This window comes from Parasteatoda tepidariorum, chromosome 4 (genome assembly GCF_043381705.1).
Source record: "Parasteatoda tepidariorum isolate YZ-2023 chromosome 4, CAS_Ptep_4.0, whole genome shotgun sequence".
In the NCBI taxonomy this organism is placed as follows: domain Eukaryota; kingdom Metazoa; phylum Arthropoda; class Arachnida; order Araneae; family Theridiidae; genus Parasteatoda; species Parasteatoda tepidariorum.
The window spans coordinates 41,334,807-41,357,283 of record NC_092207.1 but is presented as its reverse complement, the minus strand read 5'-3'; the positions used below and the strand labels follow the sequence as shown (position 1 = coordinate 41,357,283).

At 26.8% G+C, this 22,477-nt stretch overlaps 1 protein-coding gene across 2 annotated transcripts in view; it reads left to right on the top strand.

Moving 5' to 3' along the window:
- LOC107438670 (teneurin-m) overlaps positions 1-22,477 on the top strand; it is a 468,170-nt gene that overhangs the window by 98,091 nt on the left and 347,602 nt on the right. For both annotated transcript variants that reach the window (XM_043039103.2, XM_071179700.1), the window contains one exon: positions 20,619-20,819. The gene's annotated coding sequence lies outside the window, so the exon portion shown is untranslated. The remainder of the gene's footprint in view (positions 1-20,618; positions 20,820-22,477) is intronic.

Sequence of the window (22,477 nt, the reverse complement as noted above, 5' to 3'; positions counted from 1 at the left end):
TAATTTATATGTACACGAAAATGAATCATTTTTTTCAAATTTGGAACTCCATAATTTTCAAAGGGAAAAATATACTGGAGGGTGCCCCTTGACAAAATTGGCGACTTATGTTTGGCGCTATTCCTGTTTGCGCGGAAAACCGTGGTAACAGGAATGGCGGAAAAAACATAATGATATTTCAGTAAACAATATGGAAAATTTCAACAAAACATCGACCAAAACTTTATAAAATTGCAATGAACACAATATAAGCAAAATTAATAAACCCAATAAAATGCATTTTGAATTGAAACAAAAATTAATGAAATAATTACAGAAAATAATCGACTCACTTTATTTAGCTTGAATATCCTCACTTTTAGGTACATAGAATTCTCTAATAGCAGTTAGCTATTATAATCGCTAACTGCTATTAGAGAATTTATCATGAGTAGAATATTTGTGGTGCCGGACAGGTGGACATATCTTTCGTTCAAACATGACATTTATACCGATTACTAATCAAACCTTCATTCATACACCAGTCAATCAATGCTTTTTTCCCATTGTTATTCAAATCGTACAGAAACTTAAGATTTATCTTACTTACCGAAGTCATTTTCAGGACCCGAAGCAAAATTAACCTTACCAGCCGACATCCATCTTACCTGCCGACAACAACTAACTGTCCTCTGAAATTACATTTACCGTTGAACATTTAAAAATAACGCTAAAATTTAAACCAATCAGAATCACGATTGGGTTTCAACATCACCCAGATTGGCGATCAGCCGCGAACACAACTTGACGAGAATCAAGGGGCACCCTCAAATATAGTCTACCCTTTTCAAAAATAAATCCTTCCTATTTATTACAATTTTATTTTTTACTAAGCAATTTAGTATTTTTGATAAATAATTGCTTGCCTACATCACTCCGGAATAAAATATGGGCAACTGAAAACACATCAATCAACTTCTACAACGGAATTTTTACATAATCATCTAACAATTTCAACTGATAATTATTCCTCTAGCCTCTTCAACAAATTGAAATTAAAAACAACGATAAGTCTTTCATTTTCACAACAAGCATTCATCTGCGAACCCGGATGGCATCTGAAATCCTACTGGCAACCAACTTTCATCTCTTGCACTCTTTTCTTCCTTCAGATCACATTTGAAATTATACATTTTGCTCAAAAATGAATATATGGTGTTTCAATTTTAAATTCATGGGATTTTCAAACTGGACTGTTATTTGTTTTGCAGCTATTTAGACACATTTTTAGCTTAATTTTGAGATACCCTTTCTTAATGCATGCATAACCAAAGTTTTATCGTTGTTTTCTTACATGTATTGCTTCAATTAAAATTTAGATTTAATAAATGTGTGTGTTCTGCACTGACTTTCGAAAAAGACGGAAATGCTTATACCATATCTTAATTAATAAATAAAATGTAATTTTAAAAAAATATTATAAAATAGGGATCATACATTTGACAAAGTTAATTACTTTAATTGTTGAGTTCCTGATTTTTTAATTTATTTAATTTTATCACTCAGTTTAGAAAAAAAAACTGGTAAGTTCATATGCAATATGTCTGTTTCCGACCGTAATATTTTTCTTATTATATCCTTATTTCAGAATATGTTTTTACCATTTTTGTGGAACAGAGTTTACATGATATTCAACTGAAATTTTAATTATTTCACTGATGGAGATTCAAACCAAAGTATGATTTCAGTAAAATTCTACCATCAGTAGTCATAAAAGATTCTTGAGTAGTCACAAATTGTGAAAATTCAAGAATTCTATAAACAAGAAATAAAAGAATAAAAAAATTATAGATTTTTTAATAATAATTTAAATTTGCAATGAGAGTTTAAAACATTATTTAAATTAAAATAAAAAATTACTTAAAATAAAAGTAATTTTAAGTAAAATAAGCAATGAAAATAAAAATAAATAAATACCTAAGTAATTATAACTATTAAATATTCACCTTTTAACTGAAATTTCACACGTAACGTAATTCCGATAAAAAGCTGTTTTACTTATGGAGTAAATAATTGATATTTTATAATTTTTTATTAAATACTTATAATGTTCAAGGATCATTTTCGCTGCAGAAACTTTCAATAGACGAAATTTATGCGCATCTTTGAATTTTTAACGTTCAATTTTATTTCTTTGAATTCGAAAATGAAGGCAAATATGAGCGGTTATCTTTTTTTTATTCAGAATTTTATAATGTGAAAATAACAAAATACCTTTCTGTTCCTTAAACATAAATTCAGATTAGAAATCATAACAATGCTAACAAATAGAACGACTCGGAACTTCTCGAACTGTCTTTTGAAAACTTTTACTTCAAGATGAATTTTCTCTTCCTAAAGAAAGCCCTCTCATTAAAAACAGCTTAGTCTCACGGTTTATCAATTGTAGCTGGAGAAACTAGATTCCCAGATAAATAATATTCTTCAAAATTCTTGACGTAAATCGATAAAAAAGAAAACAAAGAAACAAAACAAAGAAAACAAATGAAGACAGACATCAATAAATATTACACATTGCCATGAATAACACAGGGAAGTAAATAGGACATTTGAATTGCGAATCTAATTGATTAATTTGGGCAAACTATTACCTAATAGGATTAGTATTTTTAATTCTTGTAAATGTAGATAAGATAGATATATAGCACAGCGGATATTAAAGCATAAAAAATTTCTTATTTTCGAGATAATATGTATTTTTTCAAGAATATTGCATTGTATTGGGTTCAAAATTACAAGGCCATGGAAATGAAAATTAATAGTCGTAAACTTGAAATTGTGTCTGCTGTCAAACGCCAGTCATAAAAAAAATGATTATTACCAATATTGCTGGGTTATTGTCACCGATAACTTTATATTGTAGCTTTAATATGATGTTAACAACCAAAGCAAATAGAAATGCAGTGATAATAATTTAGTTTCTTGTTTCATTTAGTTTCTTGTTCCTAGTTTTAGTTCCTTATAACTTTAAAAAAAATATTATTAAATTAAAAATCTATTAGAAATATATCAATTCAACAAAATAATTATAATTTCAAAATTTTAGCCTTTTTTTATTCTCCCTTTAAAATTAATTTATGCGATTTTAATTTTAAAAAAAGTATAGAAATGATATGAATTCGAAAAGAAAACAAATTTAATACTCGCATTATTTTACTTTTATATTTTAAATCATTTGGTCTAATTATGGAATAATGGAATAAATATATGTTACCTTCTAAATTTTTACCGTTTCCAGATTTTTGGTAGAGATTAAGAAGAAATGAGCTTAATTTTTAAAGTCTTGCTTCATTAAAATTGTGCAAATTGTGCACAAATTTCTTATCGTTTGTTTAATTGTAAACATTTCTTATGAGTGTTAATTTCTTCGCTAAACTTAAAAATTTACTTAAAGCTTTAACAAAGCTGAGAACATCAAAACACGGAATTACGCTAACGAAATTAGTCTTAAGATATGCAGCTGTTCCATCGCTGTAGCAGCAATTTTTACAAGTATCATCGAGATTTCACTAGTCGAGCATTTTGAACCTTTGATAAAAAAAAGTTAATTTTAAAGCTATTTAAAAACAGAATTTGCATACTACGTAGTTCTGAATAAACAGAGCGTTGGAGTTAATTTAATCAGATAAAAGTCTAAATTGAATCAAAAATTCTTTTCCACTTGAAAATGAAAGAGCATGATTCCTTTTATTATCGCTTAGTAATGAGATATATGTTTTTAAACAGGATAACATCGTTTTTTTTAATTATGATAAATAAATATTTACAAGATTATTAAAAGTGTAACTGCCTACGTTATGTATTCGAAAATATTTTAGATAATCATTAAATATTTATTTTAAACAAAAATTGCTTGTTTTAACTAGAAAAGTTCTATTTAATGCTTTCATAGAAAAATATTATTATTATAAATATCAATCCAAATTTTAATAACTAAGGATTTCCATCCTTTGCTGCAATCGCCAGAAATACCCAAAACTGCAGTTAATTTTAGATTACTTTGGATATTCTTTTCTCTTTCCGCTTGTTTATCATTCCCGATTTTACACTTAATATATTTTATGGTTTATTTTAATTATATTAGAGACCATGTCCTCCATTCCAAACCGATGCTTGAACAGTATTTTTAGAGCGCTTTTCGTTTTAAGCTTGCTTCGCTATCCCTTTTTTCCTGTCCAACTTTCGCTATGGGAAGAATTACCAACAGAGTGGCAAAAAATCAAGATATTTCAGAGAGCCTCAATCTACCAATATATATTTTCAAATATAAACTTATCACAGAATTTAAAAATTTAGATTTTATTGATATAAGGCAAATAGCTGAAAAGTATATTATTAACAAATTTTCTCCACTTATAATAAAGACAATATAAATAAATAAATAACCGACCTGCCCTTAATAGGGCAAACAGCGTAATTTTTTAAATTCACAATTTAAGAAAGATTAAGTTTCGCAGCATAATAGGTAATGATGCAAATAATCTACAACAAATAGGCAATGATACAAGCAAATAAGTTACACAATGATTCACTAATAAATCACAAAAAACAACCACTAAAAGTGGGTTGGCGGAAACTACAAAATTAAAATAATAGTAATTAAACCATAGAAAAGGAAATTCATGCAAGGGGATAAAACACCAGTATAAGGACACCAAGTATAAAAGATGATTTTAAAAATGAGAAAAAAAAAGAGTTAAGAGGTGTTGAGATAGATAAATGTAAGAGAATAATAAAATAAAGTAAATTGTAAAATCAAAAGTCAAAAGGGCTTGCAAAATCAGAAGAAGTTAAAATCAAAAGGGCTTTTAAAATCATAATAGTTAAAGTCAATTAGAGAATTAGTTAAGAATAAGAGAAGCCAAGAGGCCAAAATAAAGCAGTTAAAATAAAAAGAAAGGATACGATGAACAAGAACAATTGGTTAAAATTCAAAATTAAAACAGCCTAAAAGGTACAAAACTCGAGTTAATACAATCACAACATCAAAACAAAATCTGAGTAGACAGTTAAAATTCAGCAGGCTAAAAAGTGGCAAAACGTATAGTGATAAAGTAACAAAATCTTTTCTAGTAACAAAGAATTTCAATTATTGCCTTATAGTATATAAAAAAACATAATTATTTAAAAATGCAAGTGCTTCATATTTCATATTTTAATAAACATCGAAATGTTTATTTCCTTTCTTCTCTGGTAAACAAAAAAAAAGAAAACACTATAATTTTGGTTAATGAAAACCAGAATATGCTGTAATTAAGCCATTCATTTTGTAATTTTTCCGTTCATATGGTAACGGTTTACCAGAAATTCTGATTTTCAAAATTGTAGTTTCAATTACTACGCATTTAGTAATAAACACAGAAATCTAAAAAGCTAATTTAACCGAATAAATGGCTTTTAATGCATGCTCTAAGATAATATCACCAAGTAATATTATCATGTTAAAATTATCAAATTTTACCAAGCAATATGAAAACATAGTGTTAATTTTACCACACTCTTTATTAAGGAACTTCGGTAAAATTACCAAGCTTTTGCTGTTCCCTTAGAGCAGGAAGTACGGTAAATTTTACCACATTCAGGACCATCCCTTTTCTTTCATTGTAGGAAACGTAACTTAAGAAAACTATAATTTTGTTACGATTAGTATTTTTAGGCTACTTCGAAAAATCATCTGCGTAACTTTTTAACTGCTCGCAATTTGTCAATAATTCAAAATTGGCGTAGATCAATACACAGTAACAACCATGGTCGTATGTTGCTGCATAATTCTTCTGCTAATAAATTCTCTAAATTGAACTACTTTGAACAAAAAATAGGGAAAAATATTTCAAAAATTAATGACTATTAATAACATTTTGATATAAAGAAATTATCATTTTGGTATCTTCACAATTGTGAAAATTTCTATATTGTTCAATTTAATAGTTTCAGATTTAAGAGAGCTCTGCGAAACTTTTCCGGCTGAAAGCGAATAAGGCATTAAAGTTTTTTTTACATTTATAGAAAAATACTTAATAAATTATAATTCATACAGAATGTATTATAGCTTATTTGAGAGCTGCACGAAGTAAAACAATTTTTAAATTATATAATGTTCACAATGAAAGGAGAAAAGAAGAGTTTGAATTCCACATCGAAAGTGTTAGAATTATTTATACTTAATGTATGAACAAACAAGTTTATTTCGCACTTTCTTAGTTTAAATATTTTGCTTATAAAAAGAAGGTTTGGTGTAAAATTCATAACGATTTTCCCCTCCCCCTCAATAAAATAACAGTGAATGTTAGATTTAAGTTTAAATTCTACCAATAATTTAATTATAAAATTTCCCACTGAAAACAGAAAAGAAAATTTAAAAATATCAATAAATTTTTAAAGCTATATTTTTTATTATTTCATTCTGCTCAAATAATAAACATAAATATTCTTTTTGATCCACTGAGATTATGTATATTTGAAAATTCATGTTTATAAATGAATATTAAATTATTGTAATGATTAATATTGTTATAATTTCAATTAAATAAAATTCAAGAATTAGAGAATCTGATTAAAAGCACTTTTTACTGAAAAGCACTTTTAATTTCGAATTTTTATCTACCTACCTTTGTTTTTTGTTTTTGGAAATTCCATTTTGTTATAAATGATTATAGGTTATCATTAATCAACCCATCTAATTTTTTTTTGCATTAAGGCTAAAACATGCTTGAAATTTATATTGTAAAAGATTTTTTTTAAAGAAAACCTACAACTCTGTTAAAACTCATTTTTTTAAGAATCTCAAATCAAACATTATTTAATTAAAATAATTATTCATATTTTCATAAAATGAAACGAATATAAATGCTTAAAACTTTAATGAATCTTAAATTTTGCAATAATTAGTAATGTTGAAATAAAATACCAACTGAATGCTTTGAACAATAATAGAAATAAGAATCATAAGAAAATTATTGCAATTTTAAATTTTATTTATGGTATTTAAATTCTTTGCCAACAATATTCTAAGTCAATCTTCCAAGAAGTAAATATTTTCACAAAGCTCTTTATATGTTTTTTTTATTTTTCATTTCTATATACAAAACATTTTTCTATGGTCAATACATTTATGCAAATGAGATTTTTCTACATCAAAATATTTCTTTTATCATCATGAATATTTTATTTATTCATTGGAAATATGTAAAAAATAAATAACGGCAAATCAAAGAAAAAATCAGCACTGAAGCTTGAATATTTTTCAGTTTTGACAGATTGATTTATCGATAAAATATTCTATATCTGACGAGGCGCACTTATGTGCCGAAAAACTTACCATTCTTTGATTTTATTTATGCAGTTTGATTGAGAAAGTGTATAAACATCGTGACGTTTGAATTTTCATTCTGAAATAGAGGTTTTGCTGATTTTTTTTCTCTCATACTGAAATAGCTCAATATGGAAAGAAAATCATGAAAATATAACTCTAACCGTGAAGTACCTATTTTGAATAATGCGTTCTTCACAAATATATGTATGCCAATTTTATCTTAAACAATTTTGAGATATCTACAATATAGCGCACCAATTTATGATAATCAATGGTATAAGTTAATAATAATGTTATTTAGTACTTTGTAATGTTTATTTTAAATTATAATAGCGTTAATCGTTTACAGTTTGATTAAGAAAGCATAAAAGCATCGTGCCGTTTGAATTTTTATTCTGCAATAGAGATTTGTCTGATATATATATTTTATATGATACTGAAATAGCTCAACATAGAAAAGAAATTGAGAAAATATGACTCTAGCCATGAAGTTCCTACTTTGAAGAATTCTTTTTTCACAAATATATGTATGTAAATTTTATCTAAAGCAGTTGCGATTATCTACAATTCAGTTTGCCAATTTATAACAACCAATAGTATATGTTAATAATACTGATATTTTGGAGCAAGGATGATTACTGTCAGAATAGAATATGAAAAATTTTAAAATAACCTTTAGAAGCTTAATTAGTTACGCATTTCCTGAGATTCAAATAAAATGATAGTGATATATATGCTCTTTTTTGCTTTGCAACAGTTTTGTGTTCACATATTAATAAACGAACTTTTAAGACGAACAAAAAGGAAATACAGTTATATTTTTTAATATGTTTAAGAAAACATATACACAGTAAAATTATGGAACCACCCATGAATGATGTCACGCTCAGATAAAAGAGAGGAGATCTTAAAATTGTGACAAAAGAGGAGCGTATCTAAAAATGTGACATGGCAAATTTTTTTTACATTTGAAATATTTAAAAATAGCTGTTTAAGCATTCTGTATAATACTTTTATTAATAAAAAATATAATAATTATCAAAATAAGTACACAACTAATTATTGCCATTAGTGAGCAAACAAATGTCATTATAACACTTAATTCAGTTTAAAAAGAAAATTAAAAGTAGAGTTTTGTTTCTGTTTTGAGGAAAAATGATAAAACCTAAGAATATTGGAAAACCAGAATAAAGCCATGCATCTGGCTTTATGGGAAAATCTGAATCTAAAGGTAAAGGCAAAAGATCTAAAAATAGTAAAAATCTAAAAGTAATTAAAATTTAAAGGTAAATTTTTTTGAAGCCTTTTGGTAATGATTTTGATAGAATTGACAATAAAATATTGTTTTAAAATGTTTGATGTTCGGAAATTTTATATTGATACCTTAGAGTACAGCATAAAATCCATTTATTCAGTTCTCAGTTTTGCATTTTTTGCTAAACATGTGATTATAAGAACGATAATTTTGAAAAACAGAATATTCGGTAAACTGTTATAGTAGGAAGGGAATAATTTCCAAATAAACGGCTTAAATGCTGTATATTTTGATTTTATTAACCAAAATTGTCTTTGTTTTATTAGAAGTATCATTATTATACAGACGCGTAACTTATTTACAGGAATTTTTTTACCATGTAAAATACCAGCACATGTAACGTAGCGTGAAATGTGACTAGGAGCGAAAGGGGAAATGTGGGACTCAGTGACAAATGTTAGGAAGGATAAAAATTTTGAAAAATTAAATAGGCAGTCATTATTTGGTTAGATCTAATTGCCTGGTAGTGACGAAGCAGGCAACCAATCAAAAATTTTTATCTGTCTCATTTTTATGGTTATGTATGTTTGTCTAAAATAGTTTTTGACATTATTTTTTAATTGCATTCGGCGCATTTATGAAGTGACTCCTCATGAAGTGACAGAAAACTACTCATCAATACAGAACACACTTATTGATGTCATATATGTTGTTCTTTTATTAAGAAGTATATTTTGCTTCCACTAAAAAATTACGATAACATTTGAATATTTATGAAAAGCTAGAAATTCTTTTAATTAACTTGGTTTTTCGAAGTTCTTTTGCCGAGAAAAAAAAACACTGATTCAGTGCCTTACGCTAGAAGCAAAAAGGATAATTTTAAACTATATATATCACGTTGCAGTGAAGAATTATCTGGGCTTTAGAATGACGAAATAACATAAATATTTTCAAATTACACTTTTTTTGAAGAAAAATTGCCAATTCGTCGACATTTCAAATCATGGTTGAAAATTATCAAAATCACTGTTCCTTTCAGTTTTTGAGAATTTTTATTAGCTCAGATAATTCAGCATTGAAGTTTTTAAATACTAAAATATTAGATCACAAAACTTGAGCCTTCGCAAACAACGCCTAAGTGTTAACTCGATGTTCAAAACACATATCAAAATAATTTAGATATTTAATCAAATATTTTATTTAAATATTTTAATAATAACAGATAAAAAAATTTAAAAAATCGATACAATTTGAATTACAAAACAGAAAATAAATTTTGATTTAAAAAAAAAAGAGTTTTGATAAAGTAAGATGATTTTTTTGATGCTTTAAAAACAAAATATAATCTAAAATATTTATTTAAAAAATGATATGAAAAGTTAGATTCAATTTATGTCTAAATAAAGATTACCATCAAATTCTTCATCTCACTAATCGCCGATCACCAACCTTTTGAAAAAGAATGTTTCTCATGACTTATATCATTTAGTCTAACTACAAGACTTTACCTCAAGAACTGAAATCTCATTTTCTTTGATCATAAGTATCATCTCCTTTATAAACTAATATGATAGATTGAAAAATTCTTTTCCTTAAAAATGAGAAGATATTATATAGAAATACGAAACAATAGTGCGATTTTCGAAAGAAGGAGATCAAAGCTAAATTTTCGTGATGAGAATGGGGAGGAAATGTCCGAGAAAGAAAAAAAAATCCGAACCTAAACTACCTAGCAGGAAATAAAAATTCGAGAGAATAAGCGTGGTCTAAGTTCGAAAAGAAAAGAAGAAAAAAAGAATTCACGAGCGCTGTAAAAGTTAATTAACTGAATAGCTGTAGTTGAAGTTCGTGAAAGTGCAAGATTTTTTCTTTTTTTACCTTTTTCATACTTTTTCACATCCCTTTCACTCGCTTAAGTTTGTAGTAAATTTTCTGAAATGCTTCATATAATTGATGCGGTTGCAATTGGTGTGGAATAAAAATTCTTTCTTGTAGGAAGTTTCTGGTCTCAATTAAGAGGGATAAATTTCATATTAAATATTGAATTTTCGATGATCAAAAGAATGGATTTTTTTACTGTTTGTTACTGTTTTCTTATTTTAAAAGGAAATAATTTCATAAATTACCGAATAATATAATAACTGCATCATACAATCTAAAAAGAAGCAGTGAGAGGAATCTTTAAATAGGAAAAAATACGAAGCATGATTTGCTTAAGTGAGTTGCCAGGTTTCAAAGAACTGCTCCTTTACAAGTATATGACGTGTAAAGACAAGTGACACAAAATAATGCTCGTGATGAATACTTTAAGAGGAGTAAAAATAATGTAAAATAATTCCTGATGAATTCAAAAGGTTAGCCTAAGTAATTCACCTGGTTTGAAAGAACTTCGTATTTACAAGTATATGACGTACAAAGACAAAAAACACTGAATGATAAGTATAATGAATATTTTAGTAGGGAAAAAATAAAATACAATAATTTCTGGTGAATTCTAAAAGTTAGCCTAAGTGATTCACCTGGTTTGAAAGAACTTCTTATTTACATGTATGGGACGTACAAAGATAAGGGGCATAGGATAAGTGGGGTAAATATTTTAACAAGGGAAAAATAAAATACAGTAATACTTCATGAATTCTAGATATTAATCATAATAATTCACCTTGTTTGAAAAAACTGCTTATTTTGAAGTATATGATTTACAAAGACAGCTGACACAGAATGGATATGCGTGATGAATATTTGAATATGAACAAAAAATAAAATGCAATAATTGCTGATGAATAATAAAGATTAACTTAAATAATTCATCTGGCATCAAAGAAATGATTATTTACAAGTGTATGACGTAAAAAAGCGATCATTACTGGAAAAGTTACAAAAATTCTCCAAATTTCTTGTACAGATTACTTTTACTCAATGTATGAGTTATAGGTTATCTGCTACATATCCCAATGTTATTATGTTCTATATTGCTGTCATTTGTTCAACAGCATATTTTTATTAATGATTGTCACAGCGGTAGTGACGAAATCTTGCAGGAGTGTTGACGCATTGGGGAGTGAAACATTTGTATCTATCTATCTATATATATNTTGTAAAATTAAATTTTATTGTTAATTTTACTAACATCATTTTAAAAGTGTTTTGGTTAAAATTGCCGAGGTGTTTTGGTGTTTTCATATAGAGCCAGAAACACAGTAAAATTTACCCTATTCTTCTAGTCTATAGATGCCAACAAGAACATTTTGCAAGTTAATGTATCTTCCTTTCAAGTAGGATTTCTGTACGCCATTTACATGTCAATATACTGACCTTTGAAACCGATAAACGATTGAAGCATTAAAATCTCGAGGGGCGTAGTTTAAATACATGTTTAAATATTAAATTTTTTTATTTATAAGTGATTTTATTTTATGTATATTTTGAGACAAGTGATGCTTTGGAAATTATTTAATATATCAGTTTTATATTTTTGTTTAGAAAACTAAAATGTGTTTAATTGTAAAATTAGTTCTGAATATTCAACTTTATTTCAAAAGTCTGATACCTTAACGCTCACATTATTTTTATTTTTCAAATGTTTATTACAAATTTGAATATTACCAATTAATAATTGGTTTTAGTTAAATCTAAATGCAACTTTGTGTATTAAAAAATCGAAACAATCTGGAACAATTACATAAAATATGTCTCATCAGATTACAATTTAAAACATATAAAATGGTTTGGAATAAAAAATTAGTTTGTTTAAAGTATTTTACAGTTTAACAATTTCCCCATAGCTTTCTAAGTTTTATCTTGAGGATTTTACTGAAATCAAGTTCAAATAGACGAATTAATTTATATCCCTAACGAAATATTATTTCTGGAACATAGATAAAAAATTCAGTTGTCGCTTTAAAAAAAGTATTATGAAAATATTTATTTTTCCGTACGGAAATTTCTATTCGAGTTAACACACGCTTAAAACAATATTTGGAAATTATATTTTTGTACATGTATATGATATATTTTACCTTTTGAAAAGAATACTTAAATTGATGATAACTATTACAGTGCCTCTTGACAGACGCAAAAAATAGTTTTTATTTAAAATTGCATAGACTTTCTAATTAGTCATGTTTTAATTTAGAAAAATGTAGAAAATAGACAGGGGATTATAATATACAGTACTTAGTTTGCTTAATATTTCAATATATTTGTTTTACTTGAATCCGTTAAGCTTAATTTTTTTCACACAAGTATGTTTAGATGGTGTTGTTTTCTGACTGTGAGACATTGTATTCAACTTGTTTGTAAATTAAGCTTTTCAAAAAAAAATTTCAAACATAATTCCAGTTTAAACTCTAATTATGAAGTTATTTTCAGATTGTAAAATATTACTTATTGCTAATAAGATTAAAATCCGGATGATAGTTATTAGTTAAAGAGTATTTATTGATAATATTTTTAATTTTTTAAGATTGCTTGCGTATTTTAATAAAATTATTATACCATTAACCATTACCGATAACCATTACAATGACACATTCAATTATACAGCTATGAGCAGTTTTGTTATAAGATATGAACATTTCTATTTGCTTTTAAAGTTTAAGTAAATTGTAAAAAAAATTCCGTATCAAATTACGGTAAAAAGTAACGGTCCCCTGAGCGCCGGTACATTTTCACCGGAACATGTTACGGAGCATAAAAATCTGCGATACCATATTTTTGGAGTGATAACTACCAAAAAAGCCCTTAATCACTGTAATTAAGTAAAAATAATGTAAATGATACTGTAAAATATTTTACAGTGAAAATGGATTTTACAGAAGATGCACCCAAAGTACCAGTACTTCATACAGTGGTTTCATTCAGAATTTTTCACTGTGTCAAAATATTTTGCTGTGACGAAATCTCAAAAATATATAAATAAATTTATAGTTTCTTGGATTAAAAGTTTAAATTTACATTTTTCTATAAGTTTTCATCTTTTATTTTATTCAAATACGCAAAAAAAATCGACAAATTGTAAAATTCAAAATTAAAATGATTAAAATTAAAGGTTAAATGAAAGCAATTTAACCTTTAACATCTTTTGAATTTGTTAACAAAATTCACAGGTTGAGTGGAAAAATAATCTTTTACTTTTTTGCAATTCGAAAAAAAGATGTTTCAAATTCGACTTAAATTTTCTTTTATGCTGCATATTTTGTTTAAATACACCCAAAGAGGCATTTTGGAAGAGATAAGAAAAAGCATCAAAACATTCTTAATTATTCCTTTCCCCTTTGCGATAAATCTAATTAACGCAGACTAACATTCTAACAAAGATACAATTGTAGCAACAAAGACACGGGAGAGAAAAAAACTTACAAAGAAAACACGAGCATCCCTAAAAGGAAAACGAAGCAATGTTTAGGGAGAATGCTTGGAGAACAAGCAAAACTCAGAGTTAGGAAAAGAAATTACAACTGTAAGAAGCGCAGAGGAGGGAAATGAAAACAGAAAGAAAAAAGTGTAGCTAATTGTTTGGTCAGCGATCTCTGGAACCTCAGGAGACTTTGAATGTTACCACCGGTTCACAAGATCCGTTTAATGATCCAATGATTGGGTTTTATTAACCGGTGCTTTTGTTTGCCATGGTTCAGTCATTGAAGTGTGGGAACCATGGCCTTTAGTGACAAAAAGCTAGGAAACATATTGACGAACGTAAACTTGGGGGATGAATGGTGTGAGGATCTTTTAGATTGTTATTTGGTGGAACTTGTTTTTACATCTATTCTATATGCACTTTTAAACGGTTAAGAGTTTTGGGTTATAATCCTGTATACGCTATTTTTAATGCGTTATTATATTTAAATAATATAGATGTGTTATTTTCCCGATTTCTGCACAAATATGTGCGGAATACTACACGGGAAAGTTTCATTCTGGTGAAATAAAACAAAAATATATGTTAGTTAAACAATTCATTTGTTAATTTTACCATTCACATGGAAACGGTATAGCGGGAATCGGGTTTCCAAAATTACAGTTCTTATTACCACACATTTTGTATAAAATACAAACTGAAAAGTAAAGTTAACCGAATAAATGGTTTTTAAGCCATGCTCTAAGATATTCTGATAAAAATGTCAATTATTATCACACATTGTAAAATTAAATTTTATTGTTCATTTTACTAACATCATTTTAAAAGAGTTTTGGTAAAAATTGTCGAGGTGTTTTGGTGTTTCCATATAGAGCCAGAAACACAGTAAAATGTACACTCTCCTTGTAGTTTTGACCATACTGTTTTTCTCAGTGTAGTAATTATCAACCTATCATGTCTATTGTTTTGCTTCTTAGCATTTTACTCCTCTTACATGTAATGAAATAATGAAAAATTTTAATCAAACTTAATGTTTCAATAAATATTTTTTATCAATATATTACCGAATTTTAAAACATGCATATACGAGAATTATTAAAATAATTTCGAATCACATTTGCCAAATATTTACAAAATCAATATTTACGGCGCGTGTTCTAGTTTAAATATCAAATTTAACATAATTCAAAACAAATTCATAATAAATTTTAAATAGTTAAAAACTGCATAATTTCAACAAATTAAAATCATCTTTTTGAAGTATTTAACAAATATTTGGTAAAATAAATGCATTTTTCTTTTTTTAATTTATTTTAAAATTTCATTGAAACATATCGAGTTAATTGAAGCACTTATGATAGCTGGTTGATTTGCATAGTGCTTCTAATTCTGAGCGGCTACTTTTGCAAAATATACGTAGAGGTAGATGGATCATGGGCTGGAATCCTCTTTTATGTATAACTATGATAATATCAAAAAGTCTTCCACAAATACTTGATTCGGATGTTCTCTAATTTCCTGGGTTGACAACAAAATTACTAGGTTAGAGTTGATTATATAATCGAAAGGATTAGCTGTTTAACACCACCAATTAAAAAAAAAAAAGTTTGTCTGAGGATTTAGGGCCATTGCCCTCTGAGGTAGGTTTCTCTCTGAAAGATTACAAAAATTAGGTACTTCTAACTCAAATCTATTACTTCGAACTTGTTTCCCCAGCAGTGATGCAGTGAAGAAAAAAATCTTTATCCTGTTTTTAACACACATTTTATCTATTTAGCGATAACCATTGAATTATTAGTTACAATGAATGAGGAAATTTATATATGACTAACAGATAAAGAAAGTTTAAAATCAAATGATAGTAATTAGAATAACTACTTTTCCTTTCTTGCAACTTGCGTCTTTTGCAATTTGTGCTTCAACACCCAGACAGATTAATTCTGGTGGAACACTCGATATTATATTGACATTTTACCCAACGAATGTTTCATCTGATAAAGAACTGTCTTTCCATCTGATAAAAAAAGGAAGACAAACGGATATCGGTATCTTCCCGAAAGCGCAGAAATTATCTCTTGCTAGAAGAATAAAGAACAGAAAACTTTATTAATAACAAAATACACTCGTCTGCTTTTGTAATGCTTGGGCATGCGCACTTTTGTTCCCGATGAATCAAGCTTAATTGAACTTCCTTGACCTCATTTAGGACTGAGATATCGACATCTGGCAGAGATCCAAAGCTTTACTGTGAAATCGACATCGATACGAATTAGGTGTCTTTTTCATCAATTTCATTTTCTCCAATTTTGTGTTTCACAACAAATCTTGATTATTTTCGACGCAGCTGTTTTCTCAAGGTTGCGCTTAAGATAGAAAAAAAAGTTCTAAATTCAGTCTCATTTGTTTCCGGGCAAGTGAGCTTTCTATCGTTGTTGGCCACATGGGAACGCATTGTCACACGTCTATACTAAATATAACTTCACAGAAAGGACTGAGGTATTAAAATATGTTTTACAGCCAGAAAATAAAATGCTTTATCATGCTTTATCAACAAAAATATTCTCAATATTTTTTTCGATGTGTACACTTTTTTTTCTTTTCATTTTTTTCCTTACCTAACATGGATGGTGATTTAATTACGAAAGTAACGGTACATCAAACCAGTTTAAGATAAATCATAAAAAATTCCAGCTAGTCAATCACCGAGAACTCATTGCAAATCTTTAAAAGAAAATTGTCAAAAAGCCATTGATTGCTTATTTTTATGATCTATCTTGTCGATATGCAGTTACAAAGACATTGAATGCTTATTATTATAATCCTGTCCAATTTTGTTCAAAGCCTACTGAGGGCTTATTGTTGGGATCCTGAGAAATTCTTGTTACAAAGCTATTGTAGGCTATTACGGTAAAGAACATTTTTTACCTTTACGGTTTTGAAACCGTTTACAGCTGATATGGTTATAAAACTATAAATACGGAACTATATGAAAAGACTCTAAGGTTGTAATATGACATGGACTATATGACTATGATATGGAGATTATGATCCATCTGCATGAAGTTAATTAGTGCAGATACGTCATTTCAAAACCGAATAATTTTCCTAAATATGCACAAGTTCATGCATTCTAAACGAAATTCAAAAGTAAATAAACAAAAAAAATAATAAAACGAAATAATTTTTGACATTATTATTATTTATTGACTAGTATTTTTTAGTTTTAAAATATAATAAAAGTAATACACTAAACTGAATAAATTCTACTAAATAGTCACTTCTCGTTTCGGAAAACCAAATATCAAATCAGATTATTTTCCAGCTCTACCTTATTTCAAGGAACTTTTAGTACACTGAAAAAAATGCGCCTCTCTAGAAATAAAAATACATCTAGAACTGTAATGGATAACAAATGTTCACTTTTGAAATAAAACTAAGTTTGAATAAATACTAAAAATGTATGCATCACATTTTATCTAAATGTATCATAACCTTCGGATACGTACTTATAAGAACCTTTCCTTAAAAAAAAACAAATTTCATATGCAAAATAATAAATTTTCAGGAATAAAAATATTAAATATAAAACCGAATACAGCCTCATATGGTTTAAAATATAATTTAAACTTACGGATATCAAGAAAAATCTCTAAGACTGTTGGTTATCAGCAATTTTGTATTTTATTTCTGAAGAAAAAAAACTAAATTGATTTGACATTTAAAAAGGACACATGATAGATGGATTCGAAATGACTACAGATATGGAGAATGCTTTTTTCCTCCATAAACTCACGATACGTGAATTTTCTTTTTATTTTATTCCAATGCATCGATCTAATGTTGCACGCAAAAGCTGCATTTGCACAGTTGCACAAAAAAATATTTAAAAATTATCTGGGCATTATATGAAAGGAAAATAACGCCCATGTTTGATAAATATATATAATTACGAAGTATATTTTAAGGCTAAGTGTATCGAAAGCATTTTACATGCATAAATTTGAAGTTACAATATTTATAATACAGCATTTTTCCAATTTATTCATCGATCATGAACTTTTTAATAAAATAATCCTAAATTTAGAATAAATTATTGCGTTATTATTAGGTTGACTATAAAAAATTTATTTCATGTGCTAGGCCAAAATTTGTTTAAGAAGTTTTCTTTGGTGTTTAAAATGGCAAATAATATTTAACATTATATTGTAAAAAGAAAAGTCCCTCAAAATTACCATAAATAACTAAAATACAATAACTAAATCTAGTTTAAATACTGATAAATAGAAAAAAAATGGTAGAGCATGGTTTGAAGTTATCTATCATTAAATCAAAATAGAAAACACTTGAGAAATAAATGTACATGCGTATCTGTGAAGTTGTAGAAAAATAGATATTACAAGTTAGCAAGGACATTAAATTTAAAGATTTAAAATCCTAATTTTTTCATAATAATTTTGGAGAATTCGTGAGAAAAATTCTAGTATAATTTTAGAGAAGAAAATTGCTGAAAGAATATTAAATGTAAGTGTTATAAAAGTGTAATAAATGTATATGTCGACTTTCAAAATTTAATCAATTATCTTGCTCGTTTAAAAATGTCATTTGTCAAATATTTTCTAGGGTCAGTTAATTTCAAAATATTTGATATTTTACATAAAAATTATGCTCACATAATTGATGCGTTATAGATCTAGGTGATTTTATAACAACAAATTAAATCTTTAGACAAAGGAATACCTTTAATATATACCGAGAGGAATCACTTTTTATTTGAAGAAATTTATATATATATATATATATATATATATATATATATACGGTTAATAATANAAGATATTATATATATTAAAACTGAAAAACTTCTCACATGTATTTACTTCTATCTTTTCAAATACTACATATAGCGGCGAAATTCGCTATTTATTTCTTTACGAATGCATTTTACTGTGCTTCTGACTGCCTCAGGGTTGAGGATGCGGAAAAATATCAGACCGAAAAGAGTGTTTTTCCATTTTAAATTAGAATTTTTTTTTACAAAATTTATGTTGCTCATAATCTACTATTTTATTGCTAAAAGAAATTCATCGTCTCCAAGGAAGAAAATATTTGCTAGCCCATTTGAAGAGAAATATAGTTGTAATTATGCTCTTAGGGTATAAAAGAAGATTACGTTGTTGGCTTGCGAGATATTATTAAAGAATAGTATTTATAACTTTTTTTTAAACTATGTATGAGTTACGTTAATTAGTTTTTTTTAATGAAAATTACCTAAGAAAATACACCGATTTATCTCTAAGAAATGACTTTATTATTATTAAAATATAATGTTATTATTTCTCAGACTCTATTTTTTTAAGGGGGAGATTTATTTTAATTAGATTTATTTTAATTAGAAATAAATTTTTTAAATAAAAAAAAGTTTTGTTTATATATAGTACTAAATACTCTCAATACATTTTCCTGCATTCAAACCAAAATATATAAAACAATATTTTTAGTCTCTTTCTATTGCGTTGGTTTATAACATCATATATATTTAATAATTTATTTAATTAAAAATATAAATATATATTTTATGATATAATATTCATACCAAATAATTTTTTATACGTATAATATTAATTATTATTGTAATATATCATTATAAATGTATATACCTCCGATTCACCTTTATTGAAATACTATTTATAGAATTTTATTTTAATGTTTACTCTTGGCCTTCGACAAAGTTTGATAATCTACGACATTAAGGTTTTCCAGACTAATTTAAGGTTTCCTACGGTTTTAAGGTTTTGTGATGTTTTATTCTTTAGAGAACTAGCTTTCGAACTCATATATGTTAATTTCTCTCTTACTTTATTTCACTTACTTTTACAATAGTCAATATTTAAAAAAATTTGATTTTGATTATATTTGGATTTTATACACGACTTATATTAGGATGAGATTTGATAAATATTGCGTCTTATCTTATTATTCACTGTTTGATGAAAAATGTGTGCTTACTTTGGTGCTTCAGGTGATCGGATGTCAGTTTCAATATGTGTTGAGTACGGCAAGAAATATACCCTATTTCTCCCACTCCTATATTTTATTTAACTAAATTCTTAAAAGAAATACAAAATTTTCTACAGATTTCTAAACATAAACAAGAGTTCTATCTTACAAGTTAAAAGTTATTGAAGACATAAGAAAACGCTTTTACCTAATTCTCCATAATACAAAATTTATCTGATTATTATGCATTCGTACTGATTCATGGAATAAAACTCCTCTTACGTTTAAATTTCTAATGATTATTAAAAATCGTTAAATTTTAGTGGCACTGTATTCATACATTTAACGATAAATGTTAAAATTTTTAAGCACAATTATAGAAATTATCTACTAATATTATTAGTTAATTTTATGAAAACGATCTTTGTTCCAAACATTTTATAATTGTCTCGTAGAAAAGCATCAAATATACATTTTAAATTAAATACACGTTGTGAAAAACAAGACAAGCTAAATTGCTGAAAATGCTAAGTTGTTTCGAAGTAAAATTTCAATCATAATTTTAGTACTGAGCAGTTAATCATTGACTGAATGTAGAACTATGTAAAATATCAAGAAAAAGTAGAATGTTTAAAGCAGATTACTTTTATTTACAGGTAACTTTATTTGACACCCTAAAGAAAATCAACTTTAAAATGTTTATGTCTCTACATTCTGTAAGCATTTCTATCTCTGAAAAAAAATCATTTTAAAATCCAATGAGATAAAGGAACTACATCATCAGAAAAAAAAATTCAACTGATTGTCGATGACAATAGTTAAATGCAAGAAAGAATGATACCGATGTAAAAAAGAAGGTAAGTTTAATTTATTCTTATTCAGTTTTCTGTAACAGAAACAATAGCTCCATGTATTACATCTGCATATATAAATATCAATAAATGTCACAAAAAAGTTTTTAAGCAAGTAAAATTACATGCAGTGTTTAAAAGATATATACAGCATGATAAATATTCAAGAATTCATTTTGTAATTATATTCAAAAATTGAAATTTATCAATACTTAAAACAATGATAAACAAAATACGTAATAATAATGAAACTTGTTAATAAAACAGTGTCACTTTAACCTAAATTTATATATTGTGTGCATTACCTAAAAAAGTTTTTTTTCATGAAAAAAATGACCTTAAGGAACATATAGACCAATAAAAAGAATAAAAACATTCGCAAACTAATTTACTGAGAAGACGTTGTCTTAAGTATTCTGCTGAATTGACAATGCCCTAAAGCACTTAATTTCGTGTGCCAAAACTCCTTCACTCGTTTAGAGTGCCATCTTTTCCAGCTCCAGTTTTTCCCAATTCTTTTGAAAATCTTTTTTTTTTGGGAGGGGGAAACTCTGTTGTTTTCAGATCATTCAGATGAGGGTTATTAAGAGATTTGGGAAAGTCTCACGAAACTACTTTCTTTCGGCTGATTAGCTGAGGTTTGTCTGAATACTGTTGCCATGCGAGTTTCTCAAACGTTACTAGTATTGAGTTAAAGTGATACGAGTAGTGAGCTCAAATGTGTAAATATTTTAGAAGATATAATGGAAATAGTGCTTCTGACCATTTTTTTACGAAAACTGAATATTTTTTATATTAAAAAAATATAATATTTAACTGAAAAAACTAATTTCTTTAACTCATAGAACTGTACCGGAGAGTTTTCTGAATAAATTGCTTATAACTATAAAAGTAATTATAAATAAAAAAAGCATGGTTCACAGAGAAAAAAAATCTGTTAAAATTACCATAATGTTTTGTAATGATATTCCTGTTGAAAAAACTCATAATTCTAGTTAATAAATCCAAAATACACTGTTTTTTAAACCATTCATTTGGTAATTTTTCCGTTCATATAACGATTTATCGGAAATTCTATATATACAGTAAATATTTTTTTACTCTAAATTCTAGTAAATATTTTAGAAGATATAATGTAAATGGTGCTTTTGACTGTTTTTTTTTTAATGAAAACTGAATATTTTTTATACTAAAAAAATATAATAGTTAATAGGAAAAACTAATTTCTTTAACTCATAGAACTATACCGGAGAGTTTTCGGAATAAATTATTTATGACTATGAAAATAATTATAAATAAAAAAAAACTTTTTTGTTCAAATGTGCGCAATCGCTCACAAAGAAAAAAAACCTGTTAAAATAACCATAATGTTTTGTAATGATATTCCTGTTGAAAAAAATCATAATTCTAGTTAATGAAGCCAAAATACATTGTTCCTTAAACCATTCATTTGGTAATTTTCCCGTTCATATAACGGTTTATCGGAAATTCTGGTTTTTAAAAATTACAGTTTGTATTACTACAAGGTCAGTAAAAAATACAAAACAATTTGAAAAGTGAATTCAACCTAATTAATGGTTTCCATGCCTGTCTAAGATATCAGGATAAAATTACTGAATTCTACTACATTTTCCCAGTTTTTTCACAGATTATGAAACTAAATT